The sequence below is a fragment of the Neofelis nebulosa genome, chromosome 4 (genome assembly GCF_028018385.1).
Source record: "Neofelis nebulosa isolate mNeoNeb1 chromosome 4, mNeoNeb1.pri, whole genome shotgun sequence".
NCBI lineage: Eukaryota > Metazoa > Chordata > Mammalia > Carnivora > Felidae > Neofelis > Neofelis nebulosa.
Genome location: NC_080785.1, coordinates 126,563,422 through 126,584,334, shown reverse-complemented (window position 1 = coordinate 126,584,334; position 20,913 = coordinate 126,563,422). Strand labels below are relative to the sequence as shown.

At 37.5% G+C, this 20,913-nt stretch overlaps 1 protein-coding gene and 1 pseudogene across 1 annotated transcript in view; one reads left to right on the top strand and one right to left on the bottom strand.

The window, feature by feature from the left end:
• Nucleotides 1–20,913, top strand: part of CNTN6 (contactin 6) — a 292,083-nt gene that overhangs the window by 27,706 nt on the left and 243,464 nt on the right.
• Nucleotides 1,517–18,968, bottom strand: LOC131508595 (small ribosomal subunit protein uS2-like; annotated as a pseudogene).

Genomic DNA, 20,913 nt, shown 5'->3' with positions numbered 1-20,913 from the left:
AATTTTTCCAACTCTTTCTCATTTATTATTCTGTTCTCTTTTTGAGGTTATGGTTGGTGGACAGGTGGTCAATATAGGTAGCATAATTGCTGAAAGGCTGAATATTTATTTATTTCCCAAACCAATCCAATTCATGTTGTTTTCCTCAGTTCAAGTACTGGCCACTTTGTCTTTCATACAGTCAGGTCTCTAATTCATAATTTAATGGAAATGATTTTGGCAACTCCAAGAGACATCTGAGAGTTACGTTTAGCATTTGTGTTATTAACGTTTTCTGCCAGACCGACGACCTTCGTGTTAATAAGATGGCTGCTTTCCAATTCCTCTGTAGAAAATGTCATTTCTCTTTCCATGTTTTCTTTTATTTACAAATGTAATCTCTGATCCATAAATTTATAAGGTGAGAATGGTGAGTGGCTACTGTTTTATAGGATCATACATAAAGGGTAAAATTCACTGATCCATTTCAAATGTTTCCACCCACTTAGGGAATGATTTTGAAAAGAAGTCAGTGTGGCAGAAGTTAAAGAGAGGGCTGTTGGAGAGTGTGTAACAGGCTCTTTCAGATTCCCTCTTCCACATCATTGTAATACACATTTTTAAGCTAAGCTGTTAGTAAAGTGATGATTTCAGTTCTCAGTGTGTAGATATAGATCATAACATGACTGTCATTTTATTTATCCGTTGATGGTCTGATTTTAGCCCTTAGAACATTAATGTCTAGTCACATAGAGAAAGAGAAATATTAACATTAGAAAAGTGTGTGTGTGTGTGTGTGCGCGCACGCATGTGTGTGCAAGAGAGATAGGAAATTGTAAAATCCAAGGAGAATGCCTACTTGGTGCAGCTCAACTCTTAGAACACTTTCAAGTTAAAAACTCCATGATTGCAATTATACATATTTAGGTATTTTTATTATTTCTTAAAAGTTCTGACAAATGGCTAAACTGAGGTGTCATTACCAGGTGCTGAGGAACATTGAAAGGGAGTGTGAATAGAACAGAGTAAATTAGACTAATAGCAAACAAAAAAAAAAAAAAGAAAAGAAAAAGAAAAAGAAAAAAAGCCAACAATATGCCTAAAAGAGAATTGCTAATGTACATAAACACACAAAAGTCAAGCATTAGATAAATATATTTTTCTCTTTATCTTCTTACCCTTCATTTGTGCATTTCTTTCACTCCATCTTCTCTCCAGAATATGCTTTTCATCAACTTTATTGAGGTATAATTCACATACAATGTGCATACATATTTTAAATTTGAGTTTGAAAAATGTATATGCCCCTGTAACTATCTGCCTCCATCAGGATATAGATTATTTCTATCATGGACCAAAGTTCTTTCTTGATTTTTTTTTTCCAGAATTAATTCTACCACATCTCATACCCAAAACCACTTATCAGACTTTGATTACTATAGATTAGTTTTGTTTGTTTTGTTTTGTTTTCGGACTCTAGAGCTTTGTATAGTATGGTACTCTTTTATGCTTGACATTTAGCTCAGCATATTTTTTTTCAACTTTCGGAAACTATTTCCATTTGGTTTGCCTTTGCTCTTTGTGGAAAAGCAGTGCAAGACCAGTCAGTGGTTGTTCCTACCCATTCGGTGGCCTGAGCAGTGGGAGCTGCGGGTCATTCTTCAGTGTGGAACTGCTGAATAGGCACGGAAGGCATATGCACGCCTTCAGACCAGTCTGGGGCTTTAGGTTGAGCAGCAATGAACTTGGGAACTGGAGCAGTCCCTTTTCCCTGAAATCTCTCCTTGGTCACAGCCTTATCAGCAGCAGCCTGCTTTTCCTTTTCCATCTCTTCTGGATTTCTGTAGAAGTCGAGATCAGACAGGACCTCCCATGGGTGTTCATGGGAAATGGTGCCACACTTGTGCAGAACTTCACGGGCCACCATCCACCACATCGGACCCACTGAGTGAGCTCCCTTGTTGTTGCAAGGGATGGCAGTGTCCACATAGCCCAAAGGAAAAATCTGTGTTACGCAGAGAAATTTTAGGCAGATTAACATAAGAGAGGCTGGTGGTCAGCCCTAGGATCAGTAACCACCAGAAGTCTCGGCTCCCAGAAGCTGCCTAGAACTGGTTAGTAAAGGCTCCAGGAGTGAAGCAGCCAGCAACAGGTAAGCTCCAGTGGCAGCAGCTCACTCCAGCACAGCTAGCTGGCCACTATTCCTGGATGATGTGATGCTGACATCAGCCAGGTTTTCAACGGCAACAGTGGCCTGAGCTGCCAGCAGAAGCTTCTCCCGGGTTCTCTTGAGATTTATGATGTACATACCGTCACATTTACTTTCGTAGATGTACTGTTCCATTTGGAAGTCAAGGTTGGTGCCACCTAAGTGGATTCCTGCTGCAAGGAATTTGAGGACATTGTCTTCATTCACTTGCAGGACATCAAGGGCACCAGACACTATGAAAGTTTCCCTTTAAACTACAATAGGAACTCGGAGCAACACCATATGGACCCCTTTCTGCGTAGTGTGGAAAAAGCTTAGCATAATATTTTTGAGATTCCTTTAAGTAATTGCCTGTATTACTATCTTTGTTCCTTTTTATTGCTCGGCAGTATTCCATTATGTGAATATACTATTAGTTGTTTACCCTTTCACCTACTGATAGATATCTGGGTTGCTTCCAGTTTAGAGCTACTATGAATAAAGTTGCTATTAACTTTTTTGAGAAATTATTTCAGTAGATAAATATTTTCATTTGCCTTTGATAATACCTAAGACTGTAATTAAAGGATTATATGCATTTTTAACTTAAACATTTTCCAAAGTAGTTTTTCCATTTTCCATTTCTATCAGCAATGTATGAAAATCCCCACTGCTACAAAAGACGCCATTAGAATTTTGATAAGTATTGCTTTGAATCTGTAGATCACATTAAGTAGTTGACATTGACAAATTAACAATATTAAGTTTTCCCATCCATGAACGTGGGAATTTTTTTTATTTAGGTTTTCTTTAATTTATTTTGGCCGTTTTTTTTAGTTCTCTGTGTACAAGTCTTGTGCCTATTTGGTTACATTTATTCACGGGTATTTTCTTCTTTTGAATGATGTTATAAATGGAATAGTTTTCTTAATTTGCATCTTAGATTGTTCATTGGTGCATAGGACACTACATATTTTTTATGTATTGATCTTGTACCCTGAAACTTGGCTGAATTTGTTTATTAGCTTTTTTGAAGATTTTTTGGGATTTTCTTTGTTTAACTTTTAAAATATTTATTTACTGTTTCAAGTTTTTATTTAAATTTCAGTTAGTTAACATATAAAGTAATATTGATTTCAGAAATAGAATTGAGTGATTCATCACTTACATTTAACACTCAGTGCTCGTCACAAGTGCTTTCCTTAATGCCTATCCCTTTTAGCCCATCCCCTGCTTACCTGCCCTCCAACAACCCTCATTTTGTTCTCTCTAGTTAAGAGTCTTTTATGGTTTGCCTCCCTCTCTCCTTTTCTCCCTTTCGCCTGTGTTCATCTGTTTTGTTTCTTGATATAAGATCATGCCATCTGCAAAAGGGATGGTTTTGTTTTTCTCCTGGATTTGTTTCTTTTGTTTTCTTACCTAAAGAACTTTCCAGTACAATATTGAATAGCAATTGTGAAGGAAGACGTGCATGTCTTATTTCTGATCCTGTTGGAACATTTTCAGTCTTTCACTATTAAGTATAATATTAGCTATAGGTTTTTCTTAAATTCTTTTTATCATCTTGAGAAAGTTCAAAAGAAAAATTCCTAGCTTTCTGAATGTTTTTATCATGAATGGGTGTTAGATTTTGTCAAATCCTTTTAAAAATGTTTATTTATTTTGAGAGAGAGAGAGAGAGAGAGAGAAAGAGAGAGAGAGAGAGAGAATGAATCCCAAGCAGGCTCTGCACTGTCAGCACGTAGCCAGGCATGGGGCTTGATCCCAGGAACCATGAGATCATGACCTGAACTGAAATCAAGAGCCATGTGCTTTATCAGCTGAGCCACCCAGGCCCCCCTTGTCAAATCCTTTTTCATGCACCAATTAAAATAATCATGTTTTTATTCTTTAAGTCTCTGTGGTGTATTTCACTGATTTTCTTATGTTGAACCATCTTTGCATTCCTGGGATAAATCTCAGTTGATCATGTTGTATAATCCTCTTAATGTGCTTTTGGCCCAGTGGTGATTTTGTCCCTTAGATTTGGCAATGTCAAGATATTGATTATGATAACTGGAGAAATGTGCTTCTGGCCTCTGGTGTGTGGATGCCAGACTGTTGCTACACAGTCTAAAATGGGCAGGACAGTTCTTTTTCCTCCACACAACTCTGGATTAGCCATAACAAGTTATCATTATTTTTCAGGTTGATAAACTCTTAACTATGACAGTGCTGCTAGCCTTCCTCCAGTGAGTACGGCCATTCTCTTTCTAGGTTGTTACATGATCTTCATCTCTTCTGTCGCCTCAAAACACTTCACCCTTCTCCTACCCTCTTCCTTCATGCTCTAGCCATAGTGAACCTCACTTAGTTTGTTCTATCAGCCAAGTTATCTTTTACTTTCATCTTCTACACATATATTTCCCTCTGATCAGAACATTATTCTCCTTCTCAGTCCCCAACACCATCACTAGGTTTCCCTTCCGCTCATTCTTCACATCTCAGTTACTTCCTCCAGCATGTTTTTCTGATTCCCCTTAGATGAAGAAAGGTACTTTCACAGCATTTTTACCAAATACCAGCCCTGTTTATGTCACTGCATTTGTCAGAGTTTATTAAAATGACATGTAAATTTCTTTAAAGTCTTAGAGAATCATACCCAATACTGTTTGCTGTGGGGTTTTTTTTTTTTTTGTTTTCTTTTGTTGTGTTGTGGTGTGTGTGTGTGTGTGTGTGTGTGTGTGTGTGTGTGTGTTACAAGAATAAATGAATGAGGGGCCATGGATGGCTCAGTTAGGTAAGCATCTGACTTCAGCTCAGGTCATGATCTCACGATTCGTGAGTTTGAGCCCCACATCTGGTGAGCATGAGCCTTGCTTTGGTCAACATGAGCCCCACTTTGGGTGAGCCCTGCTTCTCTCTCTCTTCCTGTCTCTGTCTCTCTGCCCCTCACTGTCTCTCTGTCTCTCAATAAGCAAACAAACAAACAAACAAACAAATAATCCCAAATTCATTTTCCTTTACCTGCAACATTAGGAAAGATGGGAATTAAGAAATGTAAGTTAGTGTTTTAAGTGTATAACACCTCACATGTGTCTCTGAAATATAAATAACCAATTAAAATATTTTAATTTTAGTTATGTAAATTTTTGCTACTCTCCTTCACCCATAATTAGTTATTAATATATCTGATTTTTTTAAATTATCAAATGGTTGATCCAGTGTCTATTCAAAGATTGAGACACAGACCCAGAGTTTCAGAGCACTAATATTTAGAACTGGCTCTTGAATAAATTATCACATATACAAGCAAGGTTTGAAAATGGAATTTGGGACACAAGGAAGTAGCTCATGTCAGCCTCTTAAATCAATAGGCGTGCAATATGGCTTTCTAGGAAATTTCTGATTTCCCAGGCAGTGTCCAATTTCTGGAGAGAGAAACAAAATGTAATCTGCACACAGTCAAATGCCAGGGGCGATGTGAGTATTGTGCAAGTTCAAGCCAGGTCAGAATAAAAATGACTACTAACCAGCCATCCAGCTTGTAAAATGGTATAAGAACTCATTCTCACTTATTGCCCTTTACAAATATTAAAAAATAAGTCATAGTGTCAGCACGATACATCAAGTTCCAGTGTTGCTCTAAGGACCAGAAGTGTTTCAAGTAGGAGTTGAATGTGATGTGAATTTCTGTAAATCAAAGGCTACTTTTTCACTTAATCTAATCAAAGTGCTGAAAATATATCCTAATGGTTACTTGACCAGCCCCAACACCCTCACATAGTGTCATCTTAGGAGAAAAGATTTAAGACAGAAGCCAATACCATGTTATTATGGTGTGCTAGGTGTGTTCTGTCTTTTGGGGATTGTAGTTTTCATTTAGTTTGCTTCTATGTTTCTTAGCATTTTTCAAAATTCCAAGTTTCCTTATACCATTAGCTACATACCAAAAACTCTAGAATTATAGGAGTTTGCCAAGATCTAACAATCTTCTAAATGCATATTATGTTCCTCAGAGTATTTTTGTCTTCCTGTACATTTGTCCAAATATTTAAATTGAGAACTGTTTGGAGAAGATTCAGATTTTATTATCTTATTTTGCTTACAGACATTCTGAGCCTCCATTTCCTGTTCTGCAATGTAAAGAACTGAACAGAAAGTTAATCAGTACTTGATATATTAAAAAAAGTATAGATGGATATGAGTATGTACTGACTATAGATGCTTATTAAAATAATTCTCATAATTCTGGTTAAGGTAAATCTGGTCTTTAGGCTCATTCCTCACCTTTGTCTTAGTGTACAGTAAGGCAATATTTTAGCAGTATATTTAGGTGGAAGGATTTTCAGAGATTTGATCTTCCCTAATCAGCTTATTTAAAAGAGAGCAATGACTTCCCACCTCGTTATACCCCAGGTCACTGTCTTATTATTCCACTTACTTCCATTTTTTAATGTTTATTTACTTATTTTGAAAAAGAGAGAGAGGACAAACAGGGGAGGGGCAGAGAAAGAAGGAGAGAGAAAATCCCACGCAGGCTCTGTGCATTAGCACAGACCCTAACGTGGGCATCAGTCTCACAAACTGTGAAATCATGATCTGAACTGAACTCAAGGATCAGATGCTTAACCAGCTGAGCTACCCAGATGCCCCCATTTACTGCCTTCTTAGTACTTAATGCAATCTTTATTTATTGTGATTCTGGCTATTTTCTTTTTGTCTCTGCTAACACCGTCTTTAGAATAACAGCTCCAAGAGGGCAGGGGCCATGTTTGCCTTGTTTATTTTCTTTTTTAATCACTAACATGAAGAGCACTTAGCAGGTCATCAATCAATATTTATTAAATTAGTTTTGTTGGTTGCAGATACCACATTTTAGGGACTTAAAATAATGCCCTGGGTAAAGCCAAAAAAAAAAAAATGAAAAAAGCTTTCACAAAGATTGCATAACCTTTACATTTAGTGGTTCTTCTTGTGTGTCTTCCACATGCCTCCTCCTGCTAACACCAACTAGGAACTTCCCACACTACCAAAGGAAGGATAGAAGGAAAGCCATTTGGAGAAAGTACTTTTCTCATTAGTCCTGAATCCTCTTATCTCCTAATAGTCTGATAGGTTGTCAACACAACACAGGTGGCTTAACCATTCCAAATGCTGTATGTATTTGTATCTATATATCTATGTATACATATAATAATATAGGCTATATACAATATAGAAATATGTAATATATAATCAATATATAGCTGTTATAATAATATTCTATATATGCTGTATGAATTATATGAGTAGATACATTTCCTATGTTTTATATGTACCGTATATATTTTATACATACTTTTGTAAAAGTACTTATTTATTTATTTGCACATATAATAGAAAAGTTAAAAATGCCTGTTTTCCTCGACTAAGAGATGTGGAAACATGGTTGCCTAAAAGATATACCCTAGGGGCGCCTGGGTGGCTCAGTTACTTAAGTGTCCTACTCTTGGTTTCAGCTCAGGTCATGGTCTCAGGGTTCGTGAGTTTGAGCACCACGTCTGGGTCTGCACTGATGGTGAGGAGCCTACTTGGGATCTTCTCTCTTCCTCTCTCTTCCCCTCTCCTGCTCAAGCACTGTCTCTCAAAATAAATAAATAAACTTATAAAAATAAAGGACGTACCCTAGCACAGTTTGCTAATAATTATACAAGCACAAAAACACAATTTATCTGTCAATTATAATAAATAATTTATTAATTAAATTGGAACTTCATAGAAATGTTTATTATGTACCAATAATATTATTATATAAGTATACAAGGAGGAAAACTCCAATAATATTATTATATAAGGATACAAGGAAGAAAACTCCATAAGGTTGATACTTTGTATGTCATAAGCCAAATCTATTTTCAGTTATAGAAAATCTTTAAGTTCTAAACATTTCAAGTCAAATGTATCTGTATTGATATCTACTGTCAGAAATATATGTAAGCATATAGACCTCTCTGATTATTTTCTTATAATCATTAAGATTCAACTAGAGCCAATTATTAGATTAGGCTGACACAACCAGAGGAAATTTGTGAAGCCAATAGATTAGTTTCATGTCTTGTATACGAAAGGAATACAATGATTAATTTTTTTTTTACTTTTTAATCTGTTTCTTTGATATAAAGTATTCTCAGCATTAAATGTATTTTTTTTTGTTGAATTCCTGCCCACTGGGTAAGACAACTTAACTTATAAAGAGAAGATCTTTTCTGTTTTCCCAGAATTTTTTAAGGCCTTCCATTAAGCTAAAGCAATTGTTGAACTGATATTTTCAGTATATGAAACTTCAATATTTGATATACCATACAATTTATGTGAATATACATATAACATATATTGTTCAAGAAAAAAAATTGAGAGTGGTAGCAAAGGCTATTTATTTTTTAAATTGAGTGAGTAACCACTCCTAGGTCTAGCGGTTCAAAAGTTTTATAGCAGGGAAGCACTGTCTACAAGAAACATTCTAAATTAAGTATGTGCCAGCAAGACTTATATAATTGCCTTCCCTCTAGCTAGTGTTAGATTTTACCTTGAAATGGTTTAATGAATTTATTATTGGTTGAATTATAGAGATACAGTCAATATCTGCATCAATTACCTCATCATTTTGAAATTGCTATCTTTCTTTCTCTCACATCAGAATATTTTTTCATACCACAGCTGCCAACATTACTTAGGCACCATAACTTTGTGTTTTTGACATTTTGTTACATAATGCATACTTTGTTACACTCATGCCCACATGATGATACCTTGAAGTGAACAGGAGGACCTGTGTGGCTAAGATACTGAGTGGGCCCACCCACCTTGTGGTCCTCCATTAACCTAGGGCCAACTATCATGATCCTTGTCATCAGGTCAGCTTCTCTAATTCAATCTATTCAATTTCCTCCCTGCTCCATGATTTATCAGGTAAACAACTGGCATGCAAACAAGCAAAGTATGTTCTCAAAGACACACAGAAAATTAGAGATAGTACCTATAGCAAAACTTAGGTGTATAGATAAGTGATTGTCCAATAGAAGCCTCAAGGATGGAATCACTGAGTTTAAAAGTAAGGAATTCAGCTATGCTGGTTTGGAGAAGATAAAGTCACTAGCTACTGACCTATTTTTTTTTTCCTGTTGAATGTTAACAGCTTTCTATAGATAGGCACACTATTACACAGCAATATTGTGGGAGCTGTTTGTTTCTGAAGTTTTTGATCAAATGATATCTTTAGAACTTCTGATTGTCCCTTTAGCAACCCAAATGTATTCAAATTATAAATTGAAAGATATTGGACTTCTAATAATTCAAGCTTTCTGTGTACTATTAAATTCTATGAAGCCATTTTGGATAGGTAGGTTTTTTTTTTTCATTTCTTATCTAATCTTTGTTTCAATATTGGAACAACTAGGTATATGCCTTCTTTTATTTGTATGGTTTCTTTCATATTTATGTAAATGGATATAAGTAAAAAATGAGTAAAAATACATTCTAGGAAGGATATTAGAATGCTAACATAGCTAATGCCATTCTTGGAAATCATTTAGGGAAAAATGGATTCATTTGAAAAGGAGAGTTATAAAATATCATCGGTCTTAAAGGACCCGAAGGGTGCTATTATAGAACTGTGACTCTGGAGAACATATACGCAACAGTACAAGTGCCAAAGACTTCAGCATGTACTTTTAAAATTATTTGCATATTAAGGGCCACTTAGAGGTCTCACTTCTCCCCATTTTCCTGGGATGGTCCTGATTATAGAACTCAACATATTGCATCCCAGGAAACATTCCATTCACACACAACTCAAGAAATTTGGTCCTGTTGGTCTGACCAAAAGTTCCGAGTGAAATAGTGCCTATGGATGCATTGTCTTTGTGCATGTAGGCACAAGTTAGAAGATTGGGGCTGATTTTTTACTTCACCGTTCCCTAGTTTTGTGACGTAAAGCAAGTCACGTTATTTTTCACTCTCATCTCTTAGGGTTTTTTTTCTAAAATATAAATAATACCTTTCTCACCTGTATTTGTGAATTTTAAGTAAACATGAATGTGAAATGCATTCTAATACTCAAAATGCTATACAAATAAGTTTGTCTTAACTCCAACAAGTTTGCAGAATCAGCGTTGGTACATATTACACTTTCTACATGAGAACTGCTGGAGGCATCTATTCTATAACTTGAATGTTAAGGGTACATGAACTGGTTTTAGATATGAGTTTCTGTGTATTTATCAGTAGTTATTGATTGAAAATCCCAGGTCATGCTTTTGGAAATTCTTAATATTAGGCACTGTTTATTTGTATAAAATATATTGTCTTCTTTTTTAACTTTTCATCATTACCCTTGTTAATTACTAAATCCTTTTGAATATATGCATACATATATGTCTAGGTAGACATAGATATGTTTCCTTAATATTTGAGTTTGAAAATTGGTTTGAAAGGCCAAATATTAATATTTAGTGTGATTTATCTTTTAAAAGTCCCATCTTCTCTATCTTCTCTTTACTTAATGAAAAAGCCAATTGCAAAAGAAGAAGATTGATTAATAGCAATAACCTTGATATTCTCATAATAAAAATCCTTTTTGAAGTCTAGTCTTTATAAAAGGCACTGACTGTGTTTTAAGGTTAATATCTAATGCTATGTCTAATAGATGGCAAAGATTTAATAATTGTAGCAGATGCTGTCCATTTGCTGAATGAATCTCCCACCCCAGTATCCAGCCCCACAATGCACCAGTACAACCCTGAAGAGAAGCTACTACTGTGGAAACCTAACTATCTCTGACTGTTTTCTCACGTGGGAAACATGCTTTCCTCCATGCAAGACAAAGTAGAATTGCCTGAGAGTTAATGCTTCCACAAGCAACACTCAATCAATAATGGATGGGGAAACTATAAATAAATACCCATCTTCTGTGCCCCTCAGTTGGGATAACTGCACTTTGTTTTGTACCCAGTGTTTCCCAGAAAGACTGAGGTTCAGTTGAGCACACTGATAACAGGCCTGGTAGCAAACGTTTATCTTCATCCTCTGTCTGAATAATCACTTCCCATCTGGTGTTTCTCGGGATTGCCTCCCAACTCAACTTCTTGAATTCATCTCCTTAATTCACAGTCTACTTTGGGGGGAACTCAAAAGAAGAAAATAATGTCTGATAAAGAAATTAATCCACCTGCATGAAAAGATACACACATATACAGGTAAGGCTCTACCTCTGTGCCAACATACAACTCGTCATCTTACCCTAAGTTGGTTTATAACAACCGTGACAAGTAGAATTCAATTTAGATTTGGGAAGAGTAAGTCCTTTCTTTGTTAAGGTGGAACTTCTTTTTTTGCTTTGTCTCTAGAGATTCTTTGAATATAAATAATAAGTGGAAGTCATAGAATACAAAGAACAGCAAAGGAACTGAGAACTGTTGTTTTGTTTTGTTTTTGTTTTTGTTTTTGTTTTTCTCATCTGGGAGACTGACTCATTAACATAAGAAGCAGACCCTGGAGATGTTCCATAAAACCAAGTTCTGCTCAAGCCTGCTCTGGTATCTCTTGTGTGATAAAAATTATTGACACTTAGCAAGAGTTGATGTCTTGGTATTCCACCTGCAAATGGTAGGTCTGCTGGGGAGATGGAGGACTGATATGTATCCTGGAAATTCAACACTTGAACTCAGAAGTAGGTGAACTGTGAATTATGGGCCACTGGTCACATAAAGCCTGCTGGTCATGTCTCACAGTCTGTTCTGCCCTGGGATATGTGGTACATCCACAAAAGGAGTTTCTTGTTAATGCTGGTGGGAGCTGTGTGCAAGCTTCCACATGAACAGTTCGTCCTTCAGAGTCTAATCAAAGGCTACTTAGGGGGTTTTTCTCCTTGAGTTAATGGGAGTATGAGTGTTCATTGAGGGAAATTAGGCCCAGAAGACAGGGAAGCAAATTAAACCTTTATTTTGATTTGAATTGGGAGTGAATAAAGTGTTCACTGCTCACTAAACTCAAGTGAAGTTAACATGTGAGAATGAATGGAGACAAATTTCTCTGTGTGGGAAGGAAGACCTCAGGGCACTTTGTACCCAGGAATCTCCCGGGGCAGAGCTAAGATGGAGGTGGCCATTCATCATCCTCTGAGGGTGATGGGGATTTTCAGTAAATGCTGTATCAATGTAGTTAAATCTTCCCAGAACCAATAAAAATGCCCTTGCCTTTTCTACCCTCTATTACAAGTAATTGCTATTCATCTACTTATGGATATCTTGGAAGTAGTCACAGAGTACTCAGAGTGCCTGGGGGATGAAAAGTTTGAAGGAAAAATGTAGCTGTATATCATTGGCATTCATGAGAATATTCACATTAGATGTTTGAAAGGCAGGTCCCCAGGAGGCAATAGAGAAATCAGGAACAATATTGTGCCAAAAATACTACTCTGGCCAGGAAATCAGGGAGTTTATATCAGGTAGAGTGAAGGAAGGCAATTTGGAAAGAAAAGATATACGTGCTTTTCTGTATACACTTAGTTTATTTATATATGTACATCCACTGAAAAACTAGTGTATTCTGGGAATTGACAATAAGACTGGGCCTGAAACTTGTGAAATATGCAGCTGTGCCTTGTATGTCTTTGAGGCTGAAACCTCTGAATAACGTCTTGCATCATGATCAATACATTTTCAAACTTTTAAAATCTGCTGGCAACCAGTAGGCCAAAAATGTCTTGTGCCTGGGTACCATTTGGTATTTGGTAGGGCAGGTTTAAGCTACTAGAGATCCAGATGCAGAATCTGAAGTTGTTGCCTTTTCCTAGAAGTTATGCACTTCTTCTGGAGATGTAGAGAGTGACTTGTCCCATTGATGCCACACCAGACACATGGGTAAAAAGATGTGAAGAGGTACATGGGTGATATCATTCTTGCCTTGAGTCACTGTAGTGCAAAAAGAGTTCTTCCTTCTCTTATTTTCTCATTCTCCACAGTTCAATCTCTTGAAGGCAGGTAGTCCAGGTTAAGCGTACTTACTTCTCTTCATCCCCTTTATTTAAAAGGTCTAGTGCATCACCCTTCAAGGAGATTGTACTAAATTCCATCAAGATAACAAAGAGAACAGTGATGCTCAAAACTATTGCTTGTGGATGGCTTTTCCCATAACACCCTGAAATACATTTAAGTCACTCAAAAGTACCAACAAATCACCCATTTACTCAGTGAATTATTATAACCCCTCCTGTGTACAAGGGCACACACACACACACATGCACACACACACAACCCTGAAAAATAGATGATGCAAAATATATCATGAAAAAAGCAGCCATATTTAAATATTTTATCCATTCCTTCATTAAGGATAAATCCATTAGGAGTTGCAAGGAAAGCAAAAGCATTTCTTAATGAAGGTATAATACAAATCTTCATGGAATAAAGGTCATTGAATCTTGGCAGAATGCTAAAATAAGAGAATTCTTGGAAGATGGACCAACATAATCAAAGACAGGAGCATCTTTGAAAATGGTATGATCTTTTATTTTTTTTTTTATTTTTGTACTTAGTAATGATAATGATGACAATAATAGCAGCTATTATTTATTGAGTCCTGACTTCATATGAGATAGTGTTCTAAGCAGTTTATATCAATTAACATATCCTCACCTTAAACCTGGAAAGATGCTATGATTATTATTATCCTCATTTTACTGATAAGGAAACTAAAGCACAAGAGCGTTAAATAACCTGTATGACGTCTTCTCCTTGTGAGAGACAGAGGCTGGACTCAAATTAGCAGCTTGGCTACAAAGAATGGACTCTTTCCTACCACTGTTATCTCTTGCAGAGTCCACAGAACCACTGAATCAATGACTATTTTTCTTCTCATTTCCCTTGAGACATGGTTTGTCCGACAGAACCAATGTCATCTTGGAGAGCAACACTCTGCCCTTAGTCTCCTTAGCCCTTCCTTCCTTAGAACTTTTTCCCCAAACTACCTTCACATTCACCCTGCCTCCTATGCTAGAAGCCAATTTGTATTTTCAGAGTAATTCCAAACACATATATCCAGATAGCTGACCACAATCCTGTGCTTCCTGTGTACAATATGAAAAGGGCCCTTGTCTTGAAATCAAAAGATCTGGATACAGGGGCACCTGGGTGGCTCAGTCGGTTAAGCCTCTGACTCCTAATTTTGGCTCAGGTCATAATCTCATGGTCTGTGAGATTGAACCCCTCATCAGGCTCTGCGTTGAGCCTGCTTGAGATTCTCTCTTTCCTCTCTCGGGCTCTCTCTTCTGCTCATGCTCTCTCTCTCAAAATAGTAAACATTAAAAAAAAAAGATCTGGGTACAAGCTCCAGCTCAGGTACATACTATCTATGTGCTTTTTTTTTTTTTAATTTTTTTTAATGTTTATTTTTGAGACAGAAAGACAGAGCGTGAACAGGGGAGGGTCAGAGAGAGGGAGACACAGAATCTGAAGCAGGCTCCAGGCTCCAAGCTGTCAGCACAGAGCCTGACATGGGGCTCGAACTCACGGAGTGTGAGATCATGACCTGAGCTGAAGTCGGATGCTCAACTGACTGAGCCACCCAGGTGCCCCTATCTATGTGCTTTTGACCTAATGCTTGAAGTAGTGTTACATTATTTGGAAGTTTCCCTCCTAGTTATCTGTTGAATTGCCTGCTCTCCCATCTCGGTTTAGAATTCTGAGACCCAAAATGTCACCGAATTTACTGAAATTATGTTGCTGATTACAGGAAGTGGTGGACTCTCTTTGAGCCCTTTGGATTCCTGGTCCTTCATTTTTTCTGGGCCAGCCTACCCTTGGGAATGTTCTGCAGAGGGCACTTCTCCTTTCCTCTGAGTATGGTTTTCACATCATCTTTTTACTTCCTCCCCACTGTTAACACCTCACAAGGCTCACCTAGGTCTGAATGCAAATCACAGTGTTGTCTCAAATCACCCAAATTGGTAAGGTGCAAAATACAAACCAATGTTTTTAAAAGAGTATGGACACTCCTTCCTGTGTGGTTCTAGGAAAGTTCATTAATCTTTCTAAGCCTCACTTTCTTTTTCCTGGTATATTTAAGAAATCAAAAGGAGACATTTTATTTGAGAAAGTACCTTTCACACTATAAATCAGTTAACAAAAGTAGGTACAACTTATGAAAACAGGAGTTTTAAATATGAGAAGGGAGTCGCCTGGGTGGCTCAGTCGGTTGAGCATCCAATTTCAGTTCAGGTCATGATCTCATAGTTCATGAGTTTGAGCCCCATGTTGGACTCCATGTTGGCAGCTCAGAGCCTGGAGTCTGCTTCAGATTCTGTGCCTCCCTCTCTCTCTGCCCCTCCCCTACTTGCCCTCGGTCTCTCTCTTTCTCAAAAATAAACATATTTTTTTAAATAGTAGAAAACAGTTAAGTCTTCTTAGCAAGAGGGCAAGAAGCAGATGTGAAGTGGGGTGGGGGGAGGAATCTGTGATAATATCTTAACACCCTGCCCTTGGGAAAGTGTCTCATCAGGTCCACAGATACATTTATTTAGCTTTCAGGGGCTATCTCCAAAGGAGATAGAATGTGCCTAGGCCTGGGAATGAAGTCAGTCCCCCATGCCTCTTGTCACAGACTCTCCTCTCAGGGCCCATGTATTTAACAGGAATAACACACCTTCAACAAGAGATCCTGATCAGCATTTCTGTAACTCCAAAACACCAAGGAATGGGGCATTTAAGAGACTGAGGTATAATGGCATTCCCTATTCCCAAATGAATCATTTTTTTCCTTCTTTCCTTTTTATTTTTATTATTTTCAAAATTCTAGCCACTCAGTAGCAGAGGAATTTCCCAGACTTTTGTAATAACAATGTTGACAGGCAACTGCATTTTCCTCCTGAGGCGACTCCCATTTCCATGAGGTCAGGACTGCCAATGGGAGCACATATCAGGGGACAGGTTGATGGAAGAGAAGGCAAAAGGTCCAATTGTCCAGGGGCCGGGGACCATGAACCTTAGCCAAAAGGAACAGAGTGGAATCAGTGTACATCCTGCTGTGAGTGTTCACTATTTTTTTTATCCTTTCTCCCATAATGTATAGCCTTGGAAGAAAGTGTGTTCTTTCTCAGCAGAGAGCCTGTAACTGCATAGTCTTAATGTATTCATAATGATATGAATATATAGATTTTCTTTTCACAATTCTTTTCCAGGAAGGTCAGAAAATTCACACATCTAGGCATTAAAAAAAGAAGGTACACTATTAAATGTGGTCAGAAAATCACTGATTGGCATGAAAGGGGTTAGAATTCAGCCAATTTTTCTGATCAGTTATGCAGGAGAGAGACACTTTAGTAATTTAATCCCTTATGTATATCTTGGGCTTTCTCCAACCTAGATATTTCTTTCAAATCTTTTATTTAGTTGATCCCTACAAAAGTAGGAGCAGCCAGTAGGACAGATAACTACTGTCCCAATATTTACCGTAAGCAACCTAAGAATAGAGGTTGCAAGACTTACATTATATCATTAGCTATTGGCAGAGGTGGGACTCAGAGACCTTAGCATTTCTGGTCCTGGGCTCTTTTGTCTGGATCAGGTTTTCCCCAAGTGTTTTTATGGAGCATTCACCCTAGAAAACGCACTGCAGAAAACAGGATCCCAAGATCATAGAAGTCTGAGAAATGCTACATTCTATACCTTTCTCTTCCAATATTACGTTATACTTCCAAGTAGAAGAGACCCTGGAAAATCCTGCAGGAAAGCAATTTGTTTACCTCATTTAACCTAGTGTTTTGCATATCTGACTGCATGCTGCTTTTTTTTTTTTTAAGCCTGAAAAGCACACACTGTAAACCCTTGCCCAGCGCCATATAGCTTTATAACAGGTCAAATTATTCACACTGAAGGCAGAATCATCCATTTACAACTTTAATATGGAAAGATCTTTCTTTTTTTAATGCTAAGAAATTTGAACTGAATCTCCCAGAGCCAGCTTTGGGCAAAATTGTAAAGTCTATAAAATTGACCATTGTGGTAGAAAGCAACAGGCTATGGATATGAACAGATACTAGTCAGCTAAGGGACTTTTCTGCCACTGGGTGCGCTTTGTCCAGTTCCCTACCCCTCCCAGCTCTAGTTCCATCACCTGTATGATGAGAGCAGTCATGGTACCTACTTCATAGGATGCTGTGAAAATTAAGTGAGATGGTGCATGTACAGTCCTTGGCATAGAGTCTGGGACTTGGTCCGTATTCAGAATAGTCATATTAGTGGCCTTCTTGTGCTCTTCCCTTTCAGTCAGCCCCCGGGTATCTCATTCTTGCTCCTCCTCCTTCTGTTTTTCCATGCTGTCATACAATCCAAACAGACTCTGCTTCCAGGTATCTTGTCCAGCTGGTATCAGGCAGAGATGGCAGAAACCAAGCAGGTGGTATGAAAGAGTGAGATGGACTCAATGTTAGACAGTTGAGGTCCTCCAGACTAAGGCACACAGTAGAAAAGAGCCACACATTCCTGAGACTGGTTGTTGTTGTTGTTTTTTTTTTAATTAGCATTTATTTATTTTTGAGATAGAGACAGAGCATGAATGGGGAGCATCAGAGAGAGAGGGAGACACAGAAGCTAAAACAGGCTCCAAGCTCTGAGCTGTCAGCACAGAGCCCGACGCAGGGCTCGAACTCACAGACTGAGAGATAATGACCTGAGCTGAAGTCGGACGTTTAACCGACTGAGCCACCCAGGCACCCCCGAAACTGGTTGTCATTGCTCATGCTTTTTTGTTGTGTTGTTATTTTTTGTTGTGTTGTTATTGTGTGGAAATATGGACTCAGTGATGCAAAATCTTTAGATATTTCAAGAGAAGTGCAGGGGCGCCTGTGTGGCTCAGTCAGTTGAGCATCCAACTTCAGCTCAAGTCATGATCTTGCAGTTGGTGAGTTCAGGCCCCACATTATCAGGCTGTGTGCTGACACCTCTGAGCCTGGAGCCTGCTTCGGATTCTGTGTCTCCATTTCTCTTTCTCTCTCTCTCTCTCAAAAAAAAATAAAATAAAAACATTAGAAAAAGAGTTAAAGGTAAGCCCAAATGTTCATTTTTATATGGGTTTCCCAATGTTTAAACACTCTGCTATGAAAAATTCCACTTTTGGACCACTGCTTAATGACTCCTGGTCCAGGGGATTTCTGGCTTCCTGCTTTTATATAGAATAAAACACCTACAAGTGTAGAAGGGCTTAAGAGGCCATCTACTTTAAACTTCTCCTTGATGCAGAAGTGCCCTCTATAATATCCAGAAAAGTATATCATCTCATATACTCGTAATGATAAAGAACTTGGTATCTCATGGAGAAACCATTTCACTTTTACTCTATGTAGGAACAATTTCATGGAATACTCACATAAACCCCAAGCAGTAGATACTCCTCTCTCCATTACAATTATCGTGAAACTCAGGCTCAGAGAGGCCATTTTACTTCCTCTAAAGTCACAAAGCTATTAAACATCTGTAGGTTGTGTGATAGAAACCCAGGCTGCCTAGGTTTCACAGCCAGTATATCCTTAACCACTGGCTAAACAATTCTACTTGTTAAAATGCTCTGGGCTGATATTAAGCTGAAATTTGCTGCCCCGAAATGTCTACCCTTTGGTCACAGTTCTGCTCTCCTGAGACACAAATAATAAGTCTAATCCTTCTTCCACAAGACAGCCCTTCACATTTTTGAAGATGGCTCTCCTCTGCCAGCTAAATCGTCTCTTCTCCAGGCTAAACACACTCATTTCTTTCTCCTGACCCTCATAAGCTCCCAGGCACTTCATCATCCTTGCCCTGCTCCCCAGGAGGGAGTTTCAATCTGTCAAAATTCCTCTTAAACCATGATGTTTAGAAGAGAATACAGTCCCTCTATGTGGTTACATAAGTATAGGTTAAGACAGAAATAACACCTCCCTTGTTTTGACCACTATGCTTTTATTAATGCAGTCTTGGTTATATCTGATTTTTGGCCACTATGTAAAAAATAGGCAGGTCTTGAATGTTGGCCTAGAATCATCCCATGGGTGTGTGTTGTGTTCTTTTTTAACCATGGATTGATATAAAGTCACTTTCTACACCCTACTCCAGTTCTAAATAAGTAGATCAATTTTTTAAACGTAAGTGTAAGATTTAATATGTATCTTTATTAAATACAATTTTGCTAGATTTAGATTATTTTTTGGCCTATACTTATGTGTTTGTTTGTTTTTTTTGTTTTTCTTTAATGTGAAGAATGTAGTAAAGCACAAAATAATTTTAAAAAATTCACATATTCTGACTAGTTTTCATTAAGCATAGAAAGAAATGAAAGGGTTTCTTTTTTCTCTGCTGCTATAACACTGCTCCCCAGATAAGTCTATTGATATTTTCCCCAAAGACAAAGCAACACAAAAATACTTCATACATATATTTGTTTCCATAGGATCTTGCTATAAATTTTCTTGTTTGTGGGGTTTTTTTGTGGCTAATTTGTAATATATGAAGAGGCAAAAATGTGAAAAGAAAAATAATTAGCTCCTTGCTATTTAGCATATATATATTATATATATGTTACATATATATATAATAGATATCAAATCATATATATCATCTTACAGTCGCAAAGTTCAAAAAATACCTGGACTAACAGTAATGGTATAAATACATATACTTTGTTCTTTGTAATCCAGATATTTCTGAAATTTATTATCTGATATGCTTGCTATCCCCGTTAGCTCCTCTCTATGTCATTCTTTAGCCAGGGATTGGTAAACTGCAGCCTTGAACTAAACCCTATCCTTGATTGTTTTTTGGTAAATAAAGTTTTATTAGAACACAGACACTCCATTTGTTACTGTCTTGTCTCTGGCTGCTTTTATGCCACAGCAATCCAGTTTAAATTGTGGTGACAAAGGCCAAATGATGTGCAAAGCTCAAAGTATTTACTATCTGATCCTTTAAGGAAAAGTTTCCTGACTTCTGTTTTCGCGGTTGGTTAGCAGTCCATCCGTTCTATTATACTGAGAACTAAAACGGGCATATTCCTATTCCTGTGTTAAATGATACTGAAAGAAAAAAAATCATTTAGTTATTTGCTTCAGGAGATATTTGCTTCCTCAGGATAAAACTTACATTTCAAGACCCACATCAAGAGTTCTCACCTCATGGTGCCCATCAATCTAAAGCTATTATTCCATAAACTGTGCCCAGTCCTACTCAGGTTCTCGTCTTGCAAGAACAATCTTAAAATCACTCAGCTCAGGCCATAAAATCTTATATATATCATCCATAACTTCCCCTTCCGAGGTAGTGCTAAGACTATGTCAAGTTATATTCTTTTCTGCAGTAAGTCTAATAAACTTAAGATTTGCCTGAACAAATATTTCTTGTCGCCCTTTTAGGAGTGGAGAGTGGACATTACAAATCTTCTAAACTAGTATCACCCATTCTGCATTATCTTATTCTGATTAATGTAAATACTGAGTACATTCCTATGAGGTATAACTACCTGCATTTTGTATTTGGGAAAATGGGCTCATAGAAGCAGAAGATATACTTGGGTGGCAAGTCCCATGGCACAGATCAAGAGGGAAAAATAGAAGGTGAACCCTCTGTCAGGCTTTTGCCCACAAGTCCCAGGTCTACTCTAGATTATTAACTGAACTGGGATAAATATTTACCTGTTCTAGGCCTCAGTGCCCTTCCCTATGAAAGCAAAGAACTGTGCCTATATTATCTATATATTTGCTTTAA